The following is a 26922-nucleotide window of genomic DNA, read 5'->3' on the forward strand; positions in this document are numbered from 1 at the left end:
TAAGGATAAGACTTCTGGACTCTGAACGGTTTAGCTCTTACCTACCTCTCCAGGCTCATCTCATACTGCCCACACCCTTGCAGCTGTAGAGAATTTGCAGGTGTGATTCTTATGAGTCAGAATAGCACTGGGTTTGGGCTTTTTTTTTTTTTTTTTAATTCCCTTGCTTGGAGTATTATTTGTTTACATTCTCAAGTGGGCATATCTTAGTCATCTTTCACCTGTAAGGTCAAGTGTCCCTTCCCAAGAAATCCCCTGACTAAATCAAATTCTAGCCTTACAGTTTCTCAGGATACTGTCTCCTTCAGAACACTTTTCGCATTTGTGGTCTCATACTTGAATATGTAATTATTTGATGGTTTGGTTACTACTTAGCCCACTCACCAAATTGCAAGCTCCGCTCCATGAGGGCACTGTTGTAGCCCCAGCATTCAGCTTAGTGCTTGGTGCTAAATGTGTGCTCAGAACATATTTGTTGACTGAATTAATTTAGATTCCAAATTAATTTAATTAAAAGAAAAAGTATTCTTTCAGAATTTGAACTCAAATCCTGAAACTTCAACTTGGAATTATAATCCAAGAGAAAATGGTTGGCATTCTAAATTATTCTAACACATTTGAATAGAAAAATGTATAGAATGCCTTAACGAGTTAAACTAAGGCTGTTTAAACTCTAGCAAGACGACAAGAGGTACATTAGGAAAGTGGTGAAAGGGGGAGAGCTCAGAAAAGTTGATTAAGATGAGCAGATGATGCCAATGGTTTATGTGCTCAGCTGCTAACTGAAAGCTTGGAGGTTCGAGTCCACCTAGAGACACCTTGGAAGAAAGGCCTGGCAATCTACTTTTGAAAAATCAGCCATTGAAAACCCTACAGAGCACAGTTCTGCTCTGACAGACATGGGGTCACCATCAGTCAGAATTGACTCAATGCAGCTGGCTTGGTACCATAATTAAATACAAGACACAGCTCTAGCGTTTGGGATTCTGAGGTTAGACAAGGAAAGCCAGTGAATTATTTCCGTAGCAGGAGTCCCCAGTTGAACCAAAGCAGTGGACTCTTCTCAGTTTGTATTTCCTTCTGGCTGCCTGGCTTCCAGGCTTCTTCACATGTTAATTTGAATGGTGGGGAGAGACTCACTATTGGTTTTTCTAGGGCATAGGAGGAGAGACGACAAAAGCATTAGAGCTGCTCTTCCCTGACCTTATTGAAGGGCCCACATCTGACACTCATGGAAAGTTGCTGTTGGCAAAAGCCGCAGCCGTACACCAGGCAATTAGCTGTGACACAGAGTGGGCAAAGATCTTGTCCTTCTGAAGTCAGGCTTTTTGATTTAGCAGAGTTATCCAAGGTGCCTTTTTTCCTCTCTCTTTTTTCTTTAAATAGAAGGCTGGCATAATCGTATCTGTGTTTTGGAAGAACTCCAGTGGCAGTGCCAAGGATGACCTGAGGAGGGTGGGGAGAAACAAAAGGAAGAAGCAGCTATTGTCATAATCAGTAAAAGCTGCTGGGGTCTGAACTCAGGAGAGAGCTTTGAGAGAGATTTCAGAGGAGGGACTAGGAGGATTTAACCCTAGTGGCCAGTGAGGAACAGGAAAGAATCAAGGCTGCCTCAGGTTTCTAGGTTCAGGTGAATCAGTGGATAAGGGTGCTACTAACTAAATAGGGAAGAGAGGACAAGCCGGTTTCGTGGACTGTAAATGTTAGGTTTTGAGTGCCTGGGGCGCGTTCAAGTGGAGAAGTCAGCAAAGAGCCGGCCTGGCTGGTGATCCAGATTTGGGAACCTAGATGACAGGCCTTTGAGGAATTAGTTTATTTTACATTGGTTGTAGGTGTAAACACCTTTTCTCATACTAATCATGCCCGTTGCTGTTAGTTACTGTTGAGTCAATCCTGGCTCATGGCAACCCCATGTGTGCAGATTAGAACTGCTCCACAGGGTTTTTAAGGTTGTGACCTTTCGGAAGTAGATTGCCAGGCCTGTCTTCTGAGGCCCCTATAGATGGGTTCAACCCACCAGCCTTTCAGCTAGTAATCAGGCACTTAACGGCCTCTTAACCATGCTGTAAACATGGCTAATTTCCCACGGAGAATTGCCCCATAAGGTTTCCTGTAATATTTACAGGAGCAGGTCTTTTCTCTCACAGAGCCTCTGGTGGGTTCCAGCCACCAGCCTTTTGGTTAGCAGTCAAACCCTTAACCATTGCATCACCAGTGGTCTTTATTTAGGCTGTAGTGTTCCTGAATCATACCAAAAAAAAAAAAAAACCCAATGCCATCAAGTCGATTCTGACTCATAGCGACCCTATAGAACAGAGTAGAACTGCCCCATAGTTTCCAAGGAGCGCCTGGCAGATTCAAACTGCCGACCCTTTGGTTAGCAGCTGAAGCACTTAACCACTATTGCACCAGGGTTTCTGAATCAGCATGATGTAACATCTTTTTTAAGGCTATTTCTATAGGAATTTGCATTCACAGGGCCAGCTAGGTATTCCTAATCTTCTATTGCTCAGACACGGAATTGGGAGCCGAGATTTCTCTGCCAAACCTTATTGACAACAAAACATTGTTTCAAGGCAAGTTGCAAATTCTGTGGTGTGGAACTGGTATTCTATATTGGTTGCAGTCTTAAGGATAAGGGGGTACATTTGTATTTAAGGAAGTGAAAGGAAGAAGTGGTCAGATGGCTTCAGTTATCTGCCATGGATAGATACTGGTGGGAAATGTGGTGGAAAGTTGAATTAAAGACCCTGATTAGGGTTGAAAGAGTGAGTAGCAGAAATGGAAAGTCAGTAAGGAGTGGGAAGCCTGGGAACCACAGACCCCAGGCAGGTTTCGTGACCTTATTAAGGGATTTGTGCATTCTATTAATCAGTAGTGAAAAACAAAACAAACCAAAGGTGAAGTGGATGGTGTGCTCAGGGACAGTGGAGGTGGCAGGGAAAGTCTGTTCTTTGGACCGCTAGGTAACTCCCTGGATAGGACAGCCATTAACCCTATGTTACACACATCAGTTGGAACCGACTCAGTGGCATTAGGTTTGGTTTGGTTTAAACATTCCTTATTCAAAAGAACTTAAAAGTTTTAAGAAGTCTCCCTTATTAAAAACTGTTCTTTTTACTGTTAAGAATCATGACTTCACTTTTAGGTAAATTTTATTGCATATAAAAATAAACTATGAGTCTCCAGCACCCTTTTAGAAACTCCATGACTACTCATACTGAACTGTTACTCCCAAAGCAGACCCCTTACTCTGGTGTGTGTTTGTTTACTCATGTTGTGTCCTATGTCATAAATATCCCTTCCTCTCCACATATATATGGAGCCCTGGTGGTGCAGTGGTTAAGCGTTCAGCTGCTAACCAAAAGGTCGGCAGTTTGAATCCACCAGCCACTCCTTGGAAGCCCTATAGAGAAGTTCTGCTCTGTCCTATAGGGTCACTATGAGTCGGAATCAACTCGATGGCAGTGGGTTTGGTTTGAGTTTTCTTCGCATTTTGTCTACCTCATTAAAAAATTTCACTCAGAGTAATAGAGAGGATGATGACCAGACAATAATCCAATAATAAAACCTAGCCTAGCCATATGAAAAATATTATAAAGGAGGATTCTGTGGTGCTTGGGGACCTATGTTGTTAGTTACCGTTGAGTTGGCTCCAACTCATGGCAACTTTAAATATAAAAGAATAAATCATCGCCTGGTCCTGTGCCGTCTCCATGATTATTGGAATGTTTGAGTCCATTGTCGGAGATATTATGTCAGTCCATCTCACTGAGGTTTCCCTTGTTTTTACTGACCCTGTACTTTACCAAACATGATGTCCTTTTCTAGCAACTGGTCTTTCCTCATGATGTGCTCAAGTCAAAATCTCGCCATCCTAAATTCCAAGGAGCATTCTGAGAGATGTATAATAGAAGGGTTTCAGCTAGTCAGTGAGAGCCCTGGTGGTACAGTGGTTAAGAACTCGGCTGCTAACCAAAAGGTCAGCAGTTCAAATCCACCAGCCGCTCCTTGGAAACCCTGTGAGGCAGTTCTACTCTGTCGTATAGAGTCGCTATGAGTTGTAATCAACTCGATGGCAATGGGTTTTATCTCATCAATGAGGTCAGAGAAATCTTCCCAAAGGAAGCAGTACCTGCCTTGAGACTTGAAGGCTGAGTAGGAGGTACTCTAAAGGAGGAAGACACATTCCAGTAAGAAGCAATGTCAGTGGCAAAGGGACTATGGAGGGGGAGGCTGTTATGAGGACCAGGATCTGAAAGAAGGTTTGAATTATTAGATCTGGGAGGACATGATGCGAAGGGCCTGAAGAAGGAAGCAGTACCATAAACAAACAAGCTATGGTTGATTTTTCCCCCCTATTTCCTGATGCTGCTATTGCTAACCAGTGAAGAAATAGGACAGGGAATATAAGGAGTATCATTGAAAGGAGATTAATTTCTGTTGAGCCAGTGAGTCAGACAAACCTAAGAGTTGGCAGAAGATGCTGGGTGGGGGTGAGGGTGGCAGTTGACCCTTTGTAAAGACTTAAGAAAAAAATGAGGGAAGAACACTGTCATGGATTGAATTGTGTCCCTCCAAAATATGTGTCAACTTGATTAGGCCATGATCCCCAGTATTGTGTGCTTGTCCTCTGTTTTGTGATTTTCCTGTGTGTTATAAATCATAATCTCTGCCTGTGGTTAAAGAGGATTAGGGTGGGATGTGACACCCTTGCTCAGGTCACATCCCTGATCCACGGTAAAGCATGTTTACCTTGGGCGTGGCCTGCACCACCTTTTATCTTATAAGTGATAAAAGGAAAGGGAAGCAAGCAGAGAATGGGGACCTCATACCACCAAGAAAGCAGTGCTGAGAGCAGAGCTTGTCCTTTGGACTGGGGTCCCTGCATGGAGAAGCTCCTAGTCCAGGGGAAGATTGATGACAAGGACTTTCCTCCAGAGCTGACAGAGAAGCCTTCCCCTGGAACTGACACCCTGAATTTGGACTTTTAGCCTACTAGACTGTGAGAAAATAACTTTTTGTTTGTTAAAGCCATCCACTTGTGGAATTTTTATAATAGCAGCACTAGATAATTAAGACAAACATTTAAAACATATTTAACATGTATTGACTCAAAAGGCACCTGGGTGGCACAAACAGTTTGTGCTTGACTACTAACCTAAAGGTTGGCAGTTTGAGCCCACCCACTGGCACCATAGAAGAAAGGCCTGGTGATCTGCTTCTATAAAGATTACAGCCAAGAAAACCCTATGGAGCAGTTCTGCTCTAACACATGGGTTAACCATTAGTCAAAACTAACTAGGTGGCAAAAGATTTGGTTTCATTTTTTGGTTATTGATTCAAAGAGTATTTAAGTAATTCCAATTTATTCCACTTTAGTTTTTGCTTTATTCAGATGGAAATTTAAGTGCTCTTTGGCTTGGCCAAGTAGAACTGTACTCAACGCATATGTTGGAATCTGTTAACATGGTAGAAGTTCTGCAGAACATGTCCCATAGGTGTGTTCAGCCACATCTTTTTTAATTTATTATTGGAAACTCTGGTGGCGTAGTGGTTAAGAGCTACAGCTGCTAACCAAAAGGTTGGCAGTTTGAATCTACCAGGTGCTCCTTGGAAACCCTATGGGGCAGTTCTACTCTGTCTTTTAGGGTCGCTATGAGTCGAAATTGACTCGACAGCAATGGGTTTGTTTTTCTGGTTTTATTCCAGTATTATCAATTTCCTACTTGCTTGATTAAGGAGAGAAATGGACTTCTGGTGAATAGTGCCGGCATATTCCATATGGCTTTCAACAAATGGCTGCTGGTTTCCTTAACATTTTTTGTGTAGCTGCTCTATCATGCGGTGAAATTGCTTAATGGACAGGAGAAGAATCAAATGGACAAATACTGGTAACTCAGATAGGAACTCAGATGACAACTCAAAATGGATAATTAGTTTTGGTCTGCAAAACTGCAAAAATCCATCTGCCAAACAACATGCCAGCAGTTTCCAGAGCTAACCTCTTATAATAGTTTCTAAGACTCCAAACAATCTCTTAAGAAGGATAAAAGCCAAGTAAAAACAGCAAGCAAGAAAGGCCTCCAACCAAGTCAAAAAATAAATAAGCCAAGTAGAACTGTAATCTTCAACAAAATAAGGAGATAAACATTTAGCCTCCTGGTACCCCAGGCTACTCCTTTTTACTACTGAAGAGAGAATTTTTAAGTAAAATGGTTAAGAGCTTGGTGGCTAACCAAAAGGTAGATGGTTCAAATCGACTCGACAGCGACGGGTTTGGGTTTTTTTGGTTTTACTCTCCTTAATATTGCAGACTTTTGTGCCCAACACAAACCAAAAACAAAACAAGAAAACAACCGAACCTGTTGCCTTCGAGCTGATTCTGGCTTATAGTGACCCTATAGGACAGAGTAGAACTGCCCCATAGGGCGTCCAAGGAGCAGCTAGTGGATTTGAACTGTTGGCCTTTTGGTTAGCAGCCTGAGCTCTTAATCACTTTGCCACCAGGGCTCCTTGAGAAGAGTAACTTATTTATGTGTGTGTGTATGTGTGTGTATAATGTCTCTAGTGTGATATGGTGTATTGAGGTTGAATACAAAGCAGGGTCCAATTTAGCCAGATGAGGAGGGATCAGTGAAACACAGTAGGTTTCCAAGATGGGCATAAAAGTGGGCTCATTTAGCAGGAATTCTGATTTTTTTTTCTTTTTTTTTAATAATTTTTATTGTGCTTTAAGTGAAAGTTTACAAATCAACTCAGTCTCCCACATAAAAACTTATATACACCTTGCTATTACTCTCCCCTCAATGAGACTGTCTGCTCCATCCTTCCACTCTCTCTTTTCATGTCCATTTAGGCATTCTAATTTTAATATTGGTTGGACTAGGTGTAGATGACCCAGTTGGTAGCTGGAATGGATTGTCTGTTATGGGAGCCAATAAGGTAGTGGTTCGACTTGGTCTGGGTTCCTAAGGCACAGCTTTGAGTACAGGTTTGATTATCCTAATTGTGTACATATATGCAGATATTAATTTTTCTGGTGAGAGGACCCATAACTTTAATCAAACCTGGGAGATTGTGTAGAGTAGGTTTGGAGTTGTCCTGTCTGAAGGGTGAGGAACTGGGGTATTTATTCACCAACCCCCTTCTGTCAATGGTTGATGGCAAAGGGTAAGGCCATCTACAAATCTTATAGGAACAGCAGAATTCTTTTAATTTACATTTTATTTATTTATGAAGTAAGTAATGCAATCCTCTGAATTCAATTTCAGTAGGTATAGAAGGGTATAAAATTAAAATTCTTTTCTTTATGCCTTATCTGTTAGCCATCTAGAATTCCTCCAAAGACAATAGTGTTATTAGTTTCTAGCACAATCATTCTGATGACTGTGGACTGTGGAAGGCAGATTCCCAGTAACTAGGAAAGTGAACCATTCATGCTAGTATCCACAATTGCTATGTCATCATGAGCTTGGAACAAAGGCAATGTTATAAAACCTGTAAATGCAATCCACCATGCTTGCTCTAGGTTATGAAGGAAGCTTTTTTGTCGACTGGCACAAACCCTGCAGGTTGTGACATGCAAACTTTCTCACATTGTGATGGATCAGGAATCACTGGACATCTCTTGTAGGTTGTCTTTGGTATGTTAATGAGACTGGATTAGTGTAGGTGTGTTTTAAGTCAATCTCTTTTGAGATATAGAAGAGATTAAACAGGCAAGCAAAAGAAGCAGAGATGGGGGAAGAGACATGCCAAGCCACATGAAGATCACTGAGGAACAAACGCTCAGGAGAGACCAGGACCTTCCCCCAGACCTGACAGAGAAAGAAAGGCTTCCCCTAGAGCCGGCACCATGAATTCAAACTTCTAGTTTCCTAAACTGTAAGAGAATAAACTGCAGTTTGTTAAAGCCATCCATTTGTGGTATTTCTGTTATAGCAGCACTAGATAACTAAGATGGTGTGTATCAAGTTTAATAGTTCTGCTTGGCCTGAGTCATTTAGGGAGAAATATATACACAGGAAAGAAAAGATAGACTCTGGTTAATTCAGGTCCTTGGAGAGGCAGATGTCAAGACAGGATTAGAAGTACGAGAAATTTGGGGGAGAAAATACCCATTAGGAAAAATGGAGAGGGAACAGAGGAAGCCGAGAGAGCCTTCAGACTTCAGTGTTGATCTGACCCCTGGGAAGAAAAAAAGGGTGGATAGGAAGAGTCTAAACTGCAGTGCAGTTCCAGGGAAATTTTTGTTAAGCCGGTGAGGAGTCCTCAGACCAAAGCCACCAGGTAAGAAATGGGCCTGCCTCTATTTCCCTGCCACACTTGGTCATTGGTTGGGAGCAGCCCATGGAAAGTTTGACTCCAGTGGACATGCATGGTGGACTCAGAGCACAGCACCTGGGGTCTTCCCACAGGACCATGTAGACAGAGCTGATTTTATAATTTTGAAGATATCTGCAATACATTAGTGGAGGGGTTTGGCATACATATTTCAGAATAGTAGGGTAGATGAAGTGACATCTTGGTGAATCACAATAGCCACGTCTTAGTTTCTCTGTGCTGCTATAACAGAATTATCCATGTGGGTGATTTTAATGAACAGAAATGTATTTTCTCACAATTTAGGAGGCTAGAAGTCTGCATTCAGGGTGCCGACTCTAGTGGAAGGCTTTTTCTCTCCTTTGGCTCTAGAGGAAGGCCCTTGTCTCTTTTCAGCTTCTGTTACTTGGTTCATTGGAGATCTTCATGTGGCGTGGCATCTCTCTTCTCCAATCCGTGCTTGCTTGCTTCTGTAACTAATCTGTTCCTTTTATACCTCAAAAGTAATTGGCTTAAAATACACCCTACAGTGATGTGACCTTATTAACATAAAAGAAAGCCCTGTTCCCAAATGGTATTATGTGCATAGATATAAAACCAAACAAACAAACCCACTGCTGTGACCCTATAGGACAAAGTAGAACTGCCCCATAGGGTTTCCTAGGAGCACATGGTGGATTTGAACTGCCAACCTTCTAGTTAGGAGCCATAGCATTTAACCACTACACCACCAGGGTTTCCTATATTACTCTAAGTGATAGAAATATTTACTCCTCCAGCCAGGAGACCTTGAGAAGCACTGGAAGGAGTAGTGATTCCGTGATAATGAGTAAAATTACCTCCAGCATGCTCCTATGCTAAGCTCCAGTGGATTCAGTTTCTGATTAAAGACTTAAATACCAAAACTTACTCTATGAATGTGTCCATTACAGAAAGAGCTCAAGGGCAACTAATAATTGACTTGATGGCTTTGATAATGTTAATACAATTACCAGAGCCTACTGTATCTAACTAGGTCAAAGGCTGCATTGCTTCCAAGGTTAATATCAGGAGCTGATGAAGGGATATGTGGAGGGGCAGGAACTATGAGGCCAAACGGATATTCCATTACCAGAGGTAGGAGCAGATGCCAGCTTACCCACAAAATAAAGACCTTCTCTGCTGCTGATATGGCTGGATTTACTTCTTTGAAAACTTTTTTACTGAACTATTTATCTTAGAAGTCTAGAATAAATAGCTTCTCTACTTTTATTTTCACCTTTTTTTAAATATCACGGCCTTTACTAATATGAAAACAACTGCCATTAATAGGTTGGTTATTTACATATCTCTGGACTTGTTAGATGTATGGTTACTGTATTTTCTTTCAGGGTTGCCCCCTCTTTATGGTTTTAAATCACCATAGGTTACTTTCTAACATTTATGTTTCTTGTTGTTGTTAGGTCTTGTCGAATCGGTTCCAACTCATAGAGACACTACATAAACAGAACAAAACACTGCCTGGTCCTGAACCATCCTCAGAATTGTTATGCTTGAGCCCATTTTTGCAGCCATTGTGTCAATCCATTTCATTGAGGGTCTTCCTCTTTTTCGCTGGCCCTCCACTTTACCTAGCATGATGTCCTTCTCCAGGCTCTGATCCCTCCTGATAACAAGTCCATAGTATGTGAGATGTAGTCTCTCCATCCATGCTTCTAAGGTGCATTCTGGCTGTACTTCTTCAGAGACAGATTTGTTCATTCTTCTTGCAGTCCACAGTATAGTCAATATTCCTTGTCAACACCATAATTTAAATTCATCAATTCTTCTTCTGTCTTCCTTATTTATTGTCCAGCTTTTGCATGCATATGAGGCAATTGAAAACACAATGGCTTGGGTCAGGCCTTTCTTAGTCCTCAAAGTGACATTTTTTTTTTTTAACACTTTTAAGAGATCTTTTGAAGCAGATTAGCCTAATACAATAAATACATCATTTGATTTCTTCAGTGCTGCTTCCATGGGCTTTGATTGTGGGTTCAAGTAAAATGAAATCCTTGACAACTTCAGTCTTTTCTCTGTGTATCATGATGTTGCTTATTGGTCTAGTTGTAAGGATTTTTGTTTTCTTTACATTAAGGTGTAATCCATTTTGAAGGCTGTAGTCTTTGATCTTCATTAGTAAGTGCTTCAATCCCTCTTCGCTTTCAGCAAGCAAGGCTGTGTCATCTGCATATTGCAGGTTGTTAGCGAGTCTTCCTCCAATCCTGATGCTGCGTTCTTTTTCTTATAGTCCAGCTTCTCAGATTATTTGCTCAGCATACAGACTGAATAAGTGTGGTAAAAGGATACAACCCTGATGCACAGGTAACATCTATGTCACTAAATTATAAAAATTATAGACACAGAGAAATGCCAAGAAATCAATCCATTTTATTCATTTTGCAAATGAGAATGCTGAGATAAGAAAACAAAACAAAATAAAGCCAGCTATTAATTTATCTATATTAAAAAACAGTTGGTTTTGCTAAAATTAGTTGACAATTTGGAAAAGTGCATTTGGTTGTTTTACTTTACAACTGCATATCCAAGTAGATTAAAGAGTAAAAAATGAAATGGAATAACCAGAAGAATAAATCTTTGTATGTGGGTGTGTGTAGACTAGAAAAGATCTTCACTATTTGTGGTAAATTTCGTTGAAATGTAGCCTACATATGGAAAAATGCACAGGTCGTAAGTGTGCTGGGTGAATTTTCAGCAAATGAACTCTCCTGTATAAGTACATAAAACCAGAAGGAGAAAATATTAAAAAAATGATTGATAAGTGTGAAACCATAAACAATTTAAAACATCTGTATGTCAAACAATTGTCAAACAAAATTACAGGAGAAAATGACAAACCGGGAAAACATTTGCAAATACGTGACAAGTACCTTAATATTTATTTTTCAAAGCAAAAAAAAATTAAGAAACTTGGAATACCCCAGTTAAAAAATACACATTTTTGTTCACCCCTGACAAACATTTCCAAGACTTGACATAACTATTTATGTTAGTTGAATCAAAAACACCTTGTGATCCAGGTAGAAATAATTCTTCAAGCAGAGGAATTTATATGACTATGCCGTTTACTATCCATTAAGCAACTTTTTATGTTGGATCTACTTGTAACGAGTATTCATTCAGCTTGTAAGGGGAAACAGCATGCGGCATTTTCACTAGTTTAAAACAAGAAAAAATAATTTTAAGTAACATTTACTAAATACTCCTCTGTACCGAGTATAGGAAGGGGTGGATATAAAGATGAACAAGACATTGTCTGTGTTCTCTAGGGGCATACAATCTGGTGCCTGAGACATCTACTCAAAACTCACAACAAAAGGAAAATCAACAAGGGCTATCACTGTGGATTAAACCAAGTGCTTTGAGAATATTGGAAGATTAATTTCACTTGGGAAGGGGGTTTGCCAGTGTGTATAGCAAACACACAGGGGCATGGGAAAACAAGAAGATTAAGGGTTGAACAGAGACTTGAAAATTTAAAGAATGGAATCTGGCTGAGGAATGTGAACTTAACCCATGTAAGTCCTGGGTCTTGGCACAAACGTGTTCAGAAAGGTCTTTCCTCATTTGGGTCTTATGTGTTCTCCTCATTCCAAACAGGTACAATCTAAAATCTATTATTTAAGGCTTGCTACCATCTCCCCTGGAAACCCTGGTGGTGTAGTGGTTAGGAGCTACCGCTGCTAACCAAAAGGCCAGCAATTCGAATCCACCAGGTGCTCCTTGGAAACACTATGAGGGAGTTCTATCCTATCCTATAGGGTCACTGTGAGTCAGGATCAACTCCACGGCAATGGGTTTTTTTTTGGTAACATCGTAACAGTTAAGATTTACAACACATAAGAAAATTACATCAGATAACAAAATGAAGGGCAACCATACAATACTGGGAAATATGGGCTAGCCAAGTTGATGCACATTTTTGGGGGATACAATTCAAACCATAACAGGTGATATATAGATTATTTAGTAAAATAGTACATCTATGTAAGTATATATATATACACACTTTAGTACGTGCTTTTTTTTTTAACCAATAGATGGGCATAATTAAAATTTGATACCACAGCTGTAGACAGTCGACAAGTCAATGGGGTCTTTTTTGAGGACAAGAAGATTATTATGCTCAGGATATAAATTAGAATATTTGTTCCCAACCTTCAACCAAGGAGAACCACCTGGGGAACTACTTAGACAATACTGATGACCAGCAAACACGCTCCAAACTAATTATATAAAATCTCTGTGGTGGGAACTAGCATCGGTATTTTTTCTTTTTCCTTGGTGATGTGCCAGGGTTAAGAACCACTGGATTAGAATTACAATCAAGTTTGGTCTGAATAGGCAATGAAACATTATAATCATCAATTAGTTCAAAGTATAAAGGTCCTAGAAAGTAACCATCCAACTAAGGAGCCCTGGTAGAATAGTGGACCCACCAACCACTCCATGGGGCAGTTCTATTCTGTCCTATAGGGTCACTATGAGTTTGACAGCAACGGGTTTTTTTTTTAATTGATTACAGCTTCAATATTGACAACAAATACAAATTTTCTCCCCACTCTTTTTGCCACTTCCTTATAGTAAGTCCTCGCAGTCATGTGGCCCTTCCACTTCTCTCAGTGGGAAGTAATGAGTAACTCACTCATTAAGGCACTTTTACATAATCCACTTTCTTATCTTCAGAATTTGAGCTAGGCCTCTCAGCCTCTCAGCTTGTTTTCACAATAATGAAATACACACAATGGCCCTCTGACTCTCCTTTTACCAGTGGATTATTTAATACTGATTAGCTTTGAAATGCAAATAGCCCTATCAAATAGCAAGCTACTTGCCTTCACCTGGGCTAAGGCTGCATTAGGGTGAAAGTCAAAACCATTTTATGAAAAGACAAATAGTCCAAAGGGCCCTAGGAAATCTCCAGTTTTTTCAGGATTATGTTCAGGATATGAAATTCCATGTACTGACAGATTATTTTTCTCCTAACTCTCACTCCTGCTTTCACTTGTAATTAATCCCTTGTTTACCCGTAGCAGACCTTTCAAGCCAAACATACAGCCCTTAGCATTTTTGTTCACATCACAATATGACAAATACCAGTATGCTAAGGAATTTTTAGGGGAGAATCTTATTTCACTTATGGCATTAGCCCCACTATTTGTTTTTCTTAAACAGAGAGTAAGAGCTTTAGGAAAAAAAAGAGCTTTAGAGCTGTAGAATACCTTTGGGATTACCTAATTCTCCCTTTTCAATTTACAGATAAGCGCCAGGTCTAGCCTGCCTTTAGTAGGTCAGTATTTGGCCTGGAGGAAGTAGGGTTGGGTTGCTGAATAGTAAATTCCTAGTGGGGTGGAAACCGAGCCGGCATTGGCAGAAGGATGTCAAATCAGCTGGAGTCCTTGGCCTGAAATTCAAGGCTTTAAAGAAAGGGTCAGAGACTGAGCAGAGCTCTGACTCATAGAGACCCTATGTACAAAACAAAACACTGCCCAGTCCTGCGCCGTCTTCATAATCATTGTTATGTTTGAGCCCACTGTTTTAGCCACTGTGTCAATCTATCTTGTTGAAAGTCTTCCTCTTTTTCAATGCCCTCTACTTTACCAAGCATGATGTCCTTCTCCAGGAACTGGTCCCTCCTGATAACATGTCTAAGATAAAGTCTTACCATCCTCATTTTTAAGGAGCATTCTGGGTGTACATCTTCCAAGACAGATTTGCTCATTCTTCTGGTGGTCCACGGTCTTTGCCAACACCATAATTCAAAGGCATCAATTTGTCTTCAGTCTTTCTTATTCATTGTCCAGCTTCCCCACGTATATGAGGCAATTGAAAATATCAGAGTTTGGATCAGGTGTGCCTTAGTCCTCAAAGTGACATCTCTGCTTTTTAACACTTGAAAGAGGTCTTTTGCAGTGAATTTCCCAATACAACACGTCCTCGTTTGAGTTCTTGACTGCTGCTTCCACGGCTGTTGATTGTGCATCCAAGTAAAATGAACCCTTTGACAATTTCAGTATTTTCTAGGGCTTGTTAAATGGCAGATTCTGACACTGAGTTATAAAAATTTGAACAAACGTTTTATTTGAGAGTAGACCAAATTGCTGCAGGAAGGAAACCTGGCATTCAACAGGAGACCAAGGACTTCGATTTGAGAAAGATGTTGTTAGTTGCCCTCGAGATCTGACTCAGGGAGACCCCATGTGTGCAGAGAACTGTGCCCCATAGGGTTTTCAGGCCTGTGACCTTTCAGAAACCTGTCTTCCGAGGTACATTTAGGTGGGTTCAACTGTGAACCTTTTGGTTAGTAGTCAAGTGCCACCGAGGAAACCCTGAGAAAGATAGCAATCTCTTTTTCTAAGATATTTTGAGAAAGCTGGTTGGAGAAAAAAGAGATGAGGTTCTGAAAAGGTGTCATTTAAGCAAAGGGGGTCTTTTCAGGGGGGGATAAATTTATGGTTGAGCCACATGTCCTTTTTTTCATTTGTAATAGGTGTAAGGGTTCTTGGCTTTGCCATGAGGAAGTTTCAAAGGAATGTGGGTTTGGAAAATCCCAAATAAGTAAAGTTTATAATTTCAGGTGGAAGCAGCTGGGTGTGGTCTAAACTGGTTATGGTCACTTCTGGTTGACAAGCTGATTTGTCAAAAGTAGCAAGAATCAGTGGGGCTACTGTCAGGCCCCCTACTGCAGGCAGCACAAGCCAAGGTACTCTGGCTGCAGGTTCCTCACCCCAGACTGGATGCCCTCAGTAGAGCCAAGTGCTCTGTTCAAACCGGGTGCTCCTCTGAATGTATTCCCAAATTTCAGTGGGATAGTTTAGAAATGACTACTGTTAACCAAACTAAACTACACCCAAAATGGAGTCACTCGTGTTGAGCCTCACGTCAGCAAACTGAAACCTATTTCTTTTTCTCGTAAATGCCTAACTTTCCCAGAAGCCGAAATCCAAGTCAATCGACTCTCCAGGACAGGGAAACATAGGCTAGCCAATCAAGACTTGCTTGCTCAATTTAACCTATTTGAAAATTTCCTCATATTCCAAAATAAAGAAAGAAAATGCCTGCCAGCCACTCTGAAATTTGCCCAGCATAATGTCTTGCTCCTTTGTGTATGCTGTTACAAAAGCCCTTTTCTCTTGTACCACGCTTCTGAATCTTGTCTGACTTCCAGACCAGACGTTCCACGGTTCATGAACGGAAAAATAAAGTTTATGAGTTCATACACAAATTTAATATTGCGAAAAATTTATTTTGAACACTGCAGACCTAGGGCCAAAATGCAAAGCATGTCACAAGCTATGAAAAACATTCCTGCTTTCTTTCTCCTTAAAAACATCTATCATTAGCTCTTTTTTTTTTTAATATTTGATTAATTTTATTTTTGGTGAAAATGTATACAACAAAACCAGCTCCCCTTTCCACAGTTTCTAGACATAATGATGAATGACATCGCTTGCATTCTGCACATTGTTTCAACATTCTCATTTCTGTTCAGGTTGTTTCTTTCCGTTTACTTAAACTTCCTGCCCCCCAACTTTCTTGGTTATGGCTTAAAATAGCTGTTGACGCTTTGGTCTTATATAGATAATTGAAAACAAACAAATGCAATACTCAAGGGTGAGAATCTTTAGTCTGGGCTAAACTGTTACTTTTTTTTTTTTTTTTCAGGGGATAGTTTCAATTTAAGGTTCGAAGAGCAACTCAGGGTCATAGTCTCACGGATTCCTCCAGCCTCAATAGGTCCAGTAACTTCGGATTCCTTAAGAATTTGAAGTTCTGTTCCACATTTTTCTCCTTTTTTATCATGATTCATCTACTGTCTTCCTAATCAGGACATTCAATACTGGCAGCTGGGCACCATCTAGTTCTTCTAGTCTCAAGGTGGAGGAGGCAGTGGTTCGTGAGATAATTACTATCATTAGTTCTTAACTCACCTACATCTCCTGCGTTTTGAGTAAGTTTTTCATATCCTTGTTTATGTAAAAGAAAATCCACCAATACTTCAAGAATTCTATGTTTTGAGAAAAAGCAATACCAGACTGAAAATCAACTCATAAACAGGAAAAGCTGTGTGCAAACTTAATCATTTAAATTTTGTCAGAAGTAGTTGGTATGTCACCAAGGTACACAAACAGCTGTAAATTTCACAGAATCTACAGTTTTGTCACAACCCTAAATAAAATGTTAGCTCCCAAAATTACTTTCCCCAAATAAAGATATTAATTAACACAGAAAAAGAACAGACTTCTTATAGTGTTTAAAACATGCAAAAGAAAGAGCAGTGACTTTTTGGAAATGGTTGCTATGAAAACTGGTTACTGCGGAGTTTACTCCGATGTCTACAGTAGCAGCCCCATGTGTGTCAGAGTAGAGCTGTGTTCTCTAGTCTTTTCAATAGCTAGTTTCTCAGAAGTAGATCACCAAGGCTTTCTTCTAGGCACCTCTGGGTGGACTCAAACCTCCAAACTTTTGGTTAGTAGCTGAGCACATTCACCATTTGCACCTAGGGACTCCCGATTATCATTTTGTAGTCAAGGAAACTGAGGTTTAGAGCGGTTAACTATCTTGCCCAAGGTCATGCAGCTTGGAAGAATAAGGTCTAGATGAGAAAGGAAAGCATCAGACTCCAAAATTCTTACTGTTTGTTGTTTGTATGCAAATGTTTTCTTACTTCAACCCTATGTAACCATTCTAAATAATGGGCTTGGGATACCAGTAAGGCAATGGTGTTGAGTAATGGCCCAAATAACCACTGAAGTAAAGTACTTCTAAATTGTGAGGAAAGTCCTCATAAAGCGCTCTGCCTGGAACTTGTTTTCGTCCTTCCAAAAGCTGGCCATCAATAAAACCCTCCCCCATAGCATAAAGGAGCCCTAATGGCATAATGGTTAAGAGCTCAGCTGCAAACCAAAAGACTCAAATTCACCAGCTGCTCCTTGAAAACCTTATAAGGCAGTTCTGCTCTGTCCTGTAGGGTCGTTATGAATAGCAATCAACTCATTGGCAATGGGTTTTGGTTTGGTCAGTAGCAGTGGAGGAGAAAAGAAAGGCGTTTTGCAGAGTACCAAAAAAGGAGACTTATACCATTTACAGGAAGCTGACTGTAGCAAATACAAACAAAAATGACTAGAACAATTAACATGGTGGAGATGAAAGTCTGTACCTATAGATGAAGCTGTACATCTAACAAGAAATTAATGCAATGTAGATGAAACCAGCTGTTTCAGTCTGAACCTTGAACAGTTGTAGACAGAAGCTGAGAAATCTACTAGTTTCTGTATTTAGCTTCAGACCAGGAAATTCCCATTCTAGCATGCACCTGTGTGGCACAGCCTCGGATAAAGACTGGTATGAGCTTTTAGATCCTGGGGTGAATTCCAGCCAGAACAATAAAAGAGAAGAACAAGCTCAGAGCTGTTTATTTTCAGTTACAGGTTTTACCAATACCCTACTGAGAAGGTATTGAGACTCAGTATCCTTGTCAGACTGCCTAAATACCGTGGTTTTCAGGAACTGCATATGTAGAATCAAGGAGCCCTGGTGGTGCAATGGTTAAGCATTTGGCTGCTAACTGAAATGTTGGTGGTTGGAGCAAAGAAGAATGAAGAAGACCAAGGACACAAGGGAAAGATTAGTCCAAAGAACTGATGGACCACAGCTACCACAACCTCCACCAGACTAAACCCAGAACAACTAGATGGTATTGGCTTACCACCACCGACTGCACTGGCAGGGATCACAGTAGAGGGTCCCGGAGAGAGCTGGAGAAAAGTGTAGAACAAAATTCAAATTAACACACACACAAAAAAGATGAGGCTTGCTGATCTGACAGATACTGGAGAAACCCTGAAAGTATGGCCCCTGGACACCCTTTTAGCACCTGGGGTCCACCCTTCAGCTAAAGATTATACAGGTCTATGGGGCCAACAATAACACACATGACAGACATGCTTCATAGTTCAATCATGTATACAAGACTAATGGGCACACCAGCCCAAAAGCAAAGCTGAGAAGGCAGGAAGAGACAGGAGAGCTGTATGAATGGAAACAGGGAACCGGGGGTGGAGAAGGGGAGAGTGTTGACACATCAAGGGGTTGACAACCAATGTCACAAAACAATTTATGTGTTAACTATTCAATGAGAAACTAATTTGCTCTGTAAACATTCACCTAAATCACAATAAACCAAAAATCACAATACTAAAAAAAAAAAAAAAAAAAGAACTCTAGGACACATTTAATTAAATTCCAAAAAAGAAAGGTTGGCGTTTCAAACCTATCCAGTGGCTTCGCACAAGATCTGGCGATTTGCACCTGTAAGGGTTGTTGTGTGCCATCCGGTGGATCCCAACTCATAGCTATTCCATGTGACAGAGTAGAACTGTCCCACAGGGCATTCTAGGCTGTAATCTTTATAGGGCAGTTCTACTCTGTCACATGGAGTCGCTATGAAATGAAATTGACTCCGTGGCACCTAACAACAACAACAAATGTATACTTACTTAGACTTAGGAAAGCCAGGCCTAGGGTAAAACTATGGACAAAGGTAGTCGCAAATTTGTATTTCTCCAGATCTGCTCCTGCTACTCTTTTGGGTCTCTTAAAAAACAAAAACAAAAATTGCCATCGAGTTGATTGCAATTCGTAGTTGCCCTATAGGACAGAGCAGAACTGCCCCACAGAACTCCCACTCCTCTGCCTGCCTTTGAGTCTTCCACATCTTTCTCCCAGGAAGCAGCTAGTGGGTTTGAACCACAGACCTTTCGATTAGCAGCCAAACACTTAACCACTGCGCCACCAGGGCTCTAGTTTTCTCATACTCCTCTAGAATCATTCTAGGAGGGACTGGGGGCTATTTCCCATGTGCAAGTTGGTGTAGTTCTTGGAACCGTTTTTCTCCTCTCCTACTCTAACTCACTGCAGTTGGCAGATGAGATTCTGGTCACTTCCAATCCATAAAGCAGCAACTATGTTGCCAGCGTTAGCTGAACATGGTGCCGCTGCTGTTGAGCATACATGCGTGATAGACGGAATATACAATGACCAGACCGTGTATACAAACAGAACTCTGACCCACAGCCTGGAGCAATCAGCCCAGTAAGGCTAACCACGCCCTTTGTAGCAATCAGTCCCAGTCAGGACTTAATGCTAACTGCTAACTTCCCTAATTTTTGCCACTGCTTCCAGTCAAGGGCCAACCAGAGAACACGAAGTATGCTCCCTTAACCAATCATGTAGCATGTTCCACTTCTAGTTAGCCCACCTCAAGCTTCCTCATGGCAACAGCTACAATCAGGGTATATCTGAAGCCTTCCCTTTTCTCCACTATAAAGCTTTCCCACTTCTCTGCCTGCCTTTGAGTCTTCCAAATGGTGAGTGATGGTGGATGACTTCCTTGCTATATAGCAAGCAAGGAATAAACAGTCTTTGCTTTTTCTCATTTGGATGGCCTTTATTTACACAGAGGTTTTGCCATTGTTGGGTCCACTGTCAGATGTAGAAGGCAACATTTCTTTATCTGATCTCTGAAGTCAGACGGCCTGGTTCGAATTCCAGCTTTACTGTTTGCTATGTAGGTTTTTTTATGTAGGTTAATACTGAAAGGTGTCTGTATCTGTCAAATGGAAATTTCAAGAGTCCCTAACTCATAGAATTGTGATAATGATTAGATGTCATGTAACACACTTAGTTAATACTTACTGAGTGTTTATTATAAGCTAAGCAATGTATTAATATTGTTATTGTTGGTACAGTGGCAGCTGGAAGGTACCACTTTCACTGTTCCTTGCAATAAATACTTCCACCAATTTACACTTAGTCTTTTATTGCAGCCCCTCACTTTAGGGCCTAAACTGGCCTGGAACAATGTGAGTGGCTGACATTGTACTATACTCAGAAACTGTCTTCTTCATAGAACAGATACGACTCACCTCCAGACTGGACCAATTGAAATGCTTGCAGTATCCGGGATATTTAATACATTGTACCTAGTCCATTAATTACATCTTTCCAGTACAAGAATAATTTTTATTTCCTTTTAAAGTATCAGTTAAAAAAATACATCAAATAAAAAGGAGAAAAAACCCACAATTTTCAGGAACTTCCAGGTATTGTTAAGGAGGGCCTCAAATATGATAAGATCCGCTAAAATAAGCAGTCAAAACTCTGTAACCCAGACTGAGAAGACACAGGTAAAGTACTTCTTACAGGATGGTGTCATACCTAATCAACATTAATAATTTCATTCATTCCTCCTGGGAATTTGACCTATAGACATACGTTCATGTATATATCATAGGCATCAGTTATACTCAGATTTGATTGTCTTTATCTTTGATGTCCATCCCTCCTCTCTAATTGCTTTAATCTTTGTCTTTTTCATTCTGCTTGCTTTCATTGTGATTACCTCTCTTAGTAACAGAGTTTTCACCTGTATTTATTGTGTCCCTCATGGAGTCCTGGTGGCATATTTCGAATCCATCAGCCACTCTTTGGAAACCCTACGGGGGCAGTTCTACTGTGTCCTATTGGGTCGCTGTGAGTCAGAATCAATCTGATGGTAACAGGTTTGTTTGTTTTTTTAAACCAACACTTACATCCCTGGGTGATACAAATAATTTGCCCTCAACTACTGAAAAGGAGCCCTGGTTAGAGCTCAGCTGTTAACTTAAAGGTCCATAGTTTGAATCTACCAGCTGCTCCTTGGAAACCCTATAGGACAGTTTTACTCTGTCCTGTAGGGTCACTATGAGTTGGAATCGACTTGGCAGCAATGGGTTTGATTTAATAACTGAAAGGTTGGTGGCTTAAACCCACCCAGCAGCACCTCAGAAGGATGGCCTGGCAATCTACTTCCATAAAGATTACGGCCAAGAAAACCCTATGGAGTTCAGCTCTACTCTGTAACACATAGGGTTGCGATAAGTCAGAATCAACTCAATGGCAATGGGTTTGGTATTATCATTTGTTCTACCACCTCTCCGTCAGTTTGTTGTACCATGGTGGTTTGCATGTTGCTGTGATGCTGGCAACTATGCCACTGGTACTTAGAATACTAGCAGGGTCATCCATAGTGGACAGATTCCAGCACAGCTTCCAGACAAAGACAGGCTAGGAAGAAAAGCCTAGTGATCACTTCTGAAAATTAGTTAATGAAAATCTTATCACAACAGAACATTCTCTACCTTGCTTGCTTTGGGCATGTCATCAATCATTGGAGGAAGGCATCATGTTAGAAGAAGTAAAGGGCCAACAAAGGCATGGGAGATTCTCACTGAGATGATGTCCTAGTTATCTAGTGCTGTTACAACAGAAATGCCACAAGTCGATGGCTTTAAGAAAAAGAAGTTTATTTTCTTACAGTCTAGTAGGCTACAAGTCCAAATTCAGGGTGCCAGCTCTAGGGGAAGCCTTTCTCTCTCTGTCGGCCTTCTTCGTCAATCTTCCCCCAGACTAGGAGCTTCTCTGCATGTGGACCTTGAATCCAAAGGATGCACTCTGCTCCTAGCACTGCTATCTTGGCGGTATAAGGTCCCCAACTCTCTGCTTGCTACCCTTTCCTTTTATCTCTTGAGAGATAAAAGGTGGTGCAGGCCACAACGGAGGGAAGCTCCCTTTACCTTGGATCAGGGAGTTGACCTGAGTAAGGGTGGTGTTACAATCCCACCCTAATCCTCTAAACATAAAATTACGATCACAAAATGGAGGACAACCACACAATACTGGGAATCATGGCATAACCAAGTTGATACACACATTTTTGGGGACACACAATTCAATCCATGACATTCTACCCTTTGCTACCCCCCCAAATCACGTCCTTGCAACATGCAAAACATATTCACTCCATCATGTCATAGCAAAAGTCTCAACTCCAAGTCCAAAATTCAAAAATTCCTTTTCATTTGTGAAACCTAGGATACAAGTTACCTGCTTCCAAGGGTACAATGGAAGAACAGGCACAAGCTAGACATTCCCATTACAAATGGGAGAAACTGAAGGGAAAGATAGCATAACAGGCACCAAGCAAGTCAGCAGAACACATTACATAAGCCCTCAAGGCTTTGAAAATAATCCTCTGTTCTCTGAGACAATTTACACAATGGCCCTGCCCTCCAGACTCTAGGCATCGACCACACTCTCCAGATTCTGAGTGGAGGCACTTCGGCCCTGGGCTTTACCTCCACCTTCCAGGCCCACTGGAACAGCAAATCTGCTCCCTTAGCTTTAGGCCACTCCTAGTCCATCTGAGTGGCAACTCCACCCTTAGAAACACCAGAGGCCATGGCTCCACCCTTTGAAACCCCTGAGGTTGTGGCCATACCTTTTGAGACTGAGGCAGCTTGGCTTCCTGTGTTCCTTGTCTCTTCGGCTTCTGTTTCCTGGTTTCTTGGCCTCTGGGCTCTTTGGGCCTCACACCCGCATCTGCCCTGTGGGGCAAGTGTTCCAAAGCTCTGTAGCTCAGCTGATAAGTGCCCGGAGGCACCCCACTCCACCAGGAAGCCTCCTGTGCACAGGCACTCAGCAATCTGGCTCCATGGGTCGGCTTCAGTGTTGTCTCACTCTGGTCTCCTAGTTCTGCTGCTGCTGGTTCTCTGCTGTGCTGGTCCTCTGCTGCTGTCACAACTATCCAACAGTTTCAAAACCACTTCCACATTTTAGGTATTTGTTAGAGCAACAGTGCTGCTGTAACAGAAATACCAAAAGTGGATGGCTTTAACAAAGAGAAGTTTATTTTCTTACAATCTAGTAGGCCAAATTCAGGCACTGGCTCTAGGGGAAGTCTTTCTCTGTCGGCCTTCTCATCACTCTTCCACCAGTCCAGGAGCTTCTCTTGCCAGGGACCCTGAGTCCAAAGGATGCGCTCTGCTCCCGGCATTGCCTTCTTGGTGGTATAAGGTCCCCAATTCTCTGCTTGCTTCCCTTTCTTTTATCTCTTAAGAGATAAAAGGTGGTACAGGCCACACCCCAAGAAAACTCCCTTTACCTTGGATCAGGGAGGTGACCTGAGTAACAGTGGTGTTACAATCTCAACCTAATCCTCTCAACATGAAATTACAATCACAAAATGAAGGACAACCACACAATCATGACCTAACCAAGTTGATACGCACATTTTTGGGTGGACATAATTCAATCCATGACAGATGGATTGGCACAGTAGCCATAGTGATGGACTCCAACATGTTGGTGGTTGTGAGGATGAAGCAGGACTGGGAAATATTTCATTTTGTTGTACAGCAGGTCACCATGAATCAGAGTCAACTGTACAGCAGCTAACCACAAAAACCATTTATTAATTCATTTGTTTTGTAATAATGTTGTTTTAGTCCTCATTTTTTCCTTTAAAAACCCATTGCCGTTGAGTCAATTCTGACTCATACTGACTCAATAGGACAGAGTAGAACTGCTCCATAGGGTTTCCAAGGGGCGATTGGTGGATTCAAACTGCCAACCTGTTGGTTAGCAGCCAATCTCTTAACCATTTGTCTCCCCTTTAGGACTGCAATATTTCTCTTTTTAGAAATATTCTGTTATTTGATCATTTTATCTGTGAATTCTTGATTTATTCAATTCATGTTTTTATTAAGTTGTTTTAGTGTAAAACACTTGTAAGAAATTTTCTTTTATGTTCCATTCTTTATAATAAAGGTAGCCCTAAATATTTCCTAAATGATTCAGACTAACAAAAGTGAAAGCATATATAGATGATCATAGGACTGGGCAATGTTTTGTTCTGTTATACATAAGGTTGCAGTTTTCTTCATTATACTTTTCTGTATTTTAAAATGTGAATTAATAAAAAATGATTTTTAAAGAGCAACAGGTGTCCAAAAGATTTTCCATACAATGCATGTAATTATTGATATATTCATTTCATATGTTATTTCATTAGTATTATAAGAGTAACATGTTCATTCTTTTAAAAATGATACATTTTCATGGATTGACTGTTGTCCCCCCAAAATGTGTGTCAACCTAGGCTAGGCCACGATTCCCAATATTGCGTGGTTGTCCACCATTTTGTCAACTGATACGATTTTCCTATGTGTTATAAATCCTATCTCTATGATGTTAATGAAGCAGGATTAGAGGCAGTTACATTAATGAGGCAGGACTCAATTTACAGTATTAGGTTGTATATTAAGTCAATCTCTTTTAAGACAAGAGAGAGAAGAGAACAGAGAGACAGAGAGACCTCATACCACCAAGAAACAAGAGCCAGGAGAATAGGGCACCCTCTGGACCCGGGATCCCTGTGCTGAACAGCTCCTGGAACAGGGAAGATTGATGACAAGGACCTCCCAGAGCCGACAGAGAGAGAGAAAGCCTTCCCCTGGAGCTGGCACCCTGAATTCAGACTTCTAGCCTCCTAGACTGTGAGAAAATAAATTTCCCTTTGTTAAAGCCATCCACTTGTGGTATTTCTGTTATAGCAGCACTAGTATTTAAGACATAAATCAATGTAAACAGTTGTGATAGTCTATATGCTAATACATAGTAGTAGGCCTTGCAAACCTGCAAACAAGTTTATGCATTTTTTTTCGGTTCTTTTATGTATATACGTATACATTCCACTAGAATGAATCTCCTTTTTGAGAGAGATAAACCAAACCTGTTCGCACTGAGTCGGTTCTGACTTTTAGTGACCCCATAGGATAGTAGAGAACTAACTACCTCACAGCGTTTCTAAGAAGTGGCTAGATTCGAACTGCTGACCTTTTGGTTAGCAGCCAAGCTTTTAACCACTGTGCCACCAGGGCTCCTTGAGAAAGAGAAATCAAAGAAAAAAAACAAGCCCACTGCCATCCAGTCAATTCCAACTCATGGTGACCCTATAGGACAGAGGAGAACAGCCCCATATGGTTTCCTAGGAGCAGCTAGTGGATTTGAACTGCTGACCTTTTGGTTACCAGCCAAACACTTAACCACCGTGCCACTAGAGCTCCTTCAGAGAAATAGTGACTATTTATTCACTGCTGTACTCCCATTGCCCAGAACAGTGCCTGCACATACTTCCAAAAACCAAACCCAACCCATTGCCGTCGAGTCGATTCCGACTCATAGTGGCCCTATAGGACAGAGTAGAACTGCCCGATAGAGTTTCCAAGGAGCACCTGGCGGATTCAAACTGCCGACCCTTTGGTTAGCAGCTGTAGCACTTAACCACTATGACACCAGGGTTTCCTGCACATACTTGGCACTCAAGAAATACTTCTTACATTAATTAATAAATGGGTTTAAATTAAGATAGCATAGCATTTATAGATTTGTATTTCTCTTTATTTGCCTACTTGATACAATAAGCTGTCCCCCCATTTGACTAAATATTTTTCTGAAACATTTCCCTCAGTGTCTGCTAATAATCCAACATAGGGAACCACTTATTTAGCTACCTTCCACTTGTTGCACACCTACATTGTTTCTAAAATGTCATTTTTAAAGAAGTTCAAGGAATATCCGCTTACATAAACCTTTGTCTGCACATCCATGTGTGATTATTTCCTCAGAATCGATTCTGAAAAGTAGAATTACTAGACAAATGAGCAGGATTTTTTTTTTTTAATTTTTATTGTGCTTTAAGTGGAAGTTTACAAATCAAGTCAGTCTCTCATATAAAAATTTATATACACCTTTTATATATTCCTAGTTGTTCTCCCCCTAATGAGACAGCTTGCTCCTTCCCTCCACTCTCTCTTTTCGTGTCCATTCAGCCAGCTTCTGTCCCCTCTGCCTTCTAATCTCCCCTCCAGACAGGAGATGTCCACGTAGTCTCATGTGTCTACTTGATCCAAGAAGCTCACTCTTCACCAGTATCATTTTCTGTCCCATAGTCCAGTCCAATCCTTGTCTGAAGAGTTGGTTTTGGGAATGGTTCCTGTCCTGGGCTAACAGAAGGTCTGGGGGCCATGACCACCGGGGTCCTTCTAGTCTCAGTCGGACCATTAACTCTGGTCTTTTAATGAGAATTTGGGTCTGCATCCCACTGCTCTCTGGGCAGGAATATTTTTAAAGTAGTCTAATTTAGATAATAAAAATAATTTAGTTAATAATAATAATCTTTACAGATATAACTAACATTTATTGAATACTTATTCTGTATGACATTTTACTAAGAACTTTACCCTCAATGTCTCTTTAAATTATCACAGTGACCCCAGGATGTTCATTACTACTAGTATTCCCCTATAAAGGTAAGAAAACCTACACTGAGACAGTAACTTTCCTGAAGTCACACAATTAATAAATGGTGGAGCCAGGATTGGAAGCAAGGCACAATGACCCCAGGACCTGGGCAAGTTTGGGAATAAGATTGCCTGGGTTCGCATCTCACTTTCACCAGTTACTAGCTTTGGGACGCTAGGACAGTTTCTTAATCTCTTTGGCCTTGGGTTTCTGTAAAATAGACACAATAATACTATCTTCTCCTATAGTGAGAATTAAAAAAGATAACTCATGGGTAAAACTCTAAGCAGTGCTGACCCATAAGAACTTGACATAAGCTGGCTACCACAATTGCTATCCTTGTTATTTATAAAGCTCTAAATATACCTTGCATGT

At 40.9% G+C, this 26922-nt stretch overlaps 1 long non-coding RNA gene across 1 annotated transcript; it reads right to left on the bottom strand.

Moving 5' to 3' along the window:
* Nucleotides 1-986: 986 nt before the first annotated feature.
* Nucleotides 987-22774, bottom strand: LOC126061804 (uncharacterized). Its single transcript, XR_007513885.1, has 3 exons — nucleotides 22685-22774; nucleotides 18074-18122; nucleotides 987-1446 (listed from the first exon to the last, which is right to left on the bottom strand). It is a non-coding gene; the product is annotated as an uncharacterized LOC126061804 (long non-coding RNA).
* Between the last annotated feature and the right edge of the window lie 4148 nt (nucleotides 22775-26922).

The sequence above is a fragment of the Elephas maximus genome, chromosome 18 (genome assembly GCF_024166365.1).
Source record: "Elephas maximus indicus isolate mEleMax1 chromosome 18, mEleMax1 primary haplotype, whole genome shotgun sequence".
Lineage (NCBI taxonomy): Eukaryota > Metazoa > Chordata > Mammalia > Proboscidea > Elephantidae > Elephas > Elephas maximus.